The sequence below is a fragment of the Cucurbita moschata genome, unplaced genomic scaffold, assembly GCF_002738365.1.
Source record: "Cucurbita moschata cultivar Rifu unplaced genomic scaffold, Cmos_1.0 Cmo_Scf00056, whole genome shotgun sequence".
Taxonomy (NCBI): Eukaryota; Viridiplantae; Streptophyta; class Magnoliopsida; order Cucurbitales; family Cucurbitaceae; genus Cucurbita; species Cucurbita moschata.
Genome location: NW_019268572.1, coordinates 75920 through 76303, shown reverse-complemented (window position 1 = coordinate 76303; position 384 = coordinate 75920).

Here is a 384-nt window from a genome sequence, read left to right as displayed (position 1 = left end):
GCAAACCGAGAGACTTAATCAGACCCTAGAGGATATGTTGAGAGCGTGTGTAATAGACTTTGCAGGTTGCTGGGACGAGCACCTGGCCCTCATGGAATTTGCCTACAACAATAGTTACCAGGCAACCATCCAGATGGCACCATTCGAAGCTCTATATGGGCGGAGGTGCAGGACCCCTATATTCTGGGAGGAGGTAGGCAGGAAACAGTTGTTGGGGCCGGAGTTGGTACAGACTACCAATGCAGCGGTACAGAAAATCAAACAGAGGATACTCTCTGCACAAAGTCGGCAGAAGAGTTATGCAGACTCTCGTAGGAAAGACCTCGAGTTTGCAGTGGGTGATCACGTCTTCCTGAAGGTAGCCCCCATGAGGGGAGTGCTAAG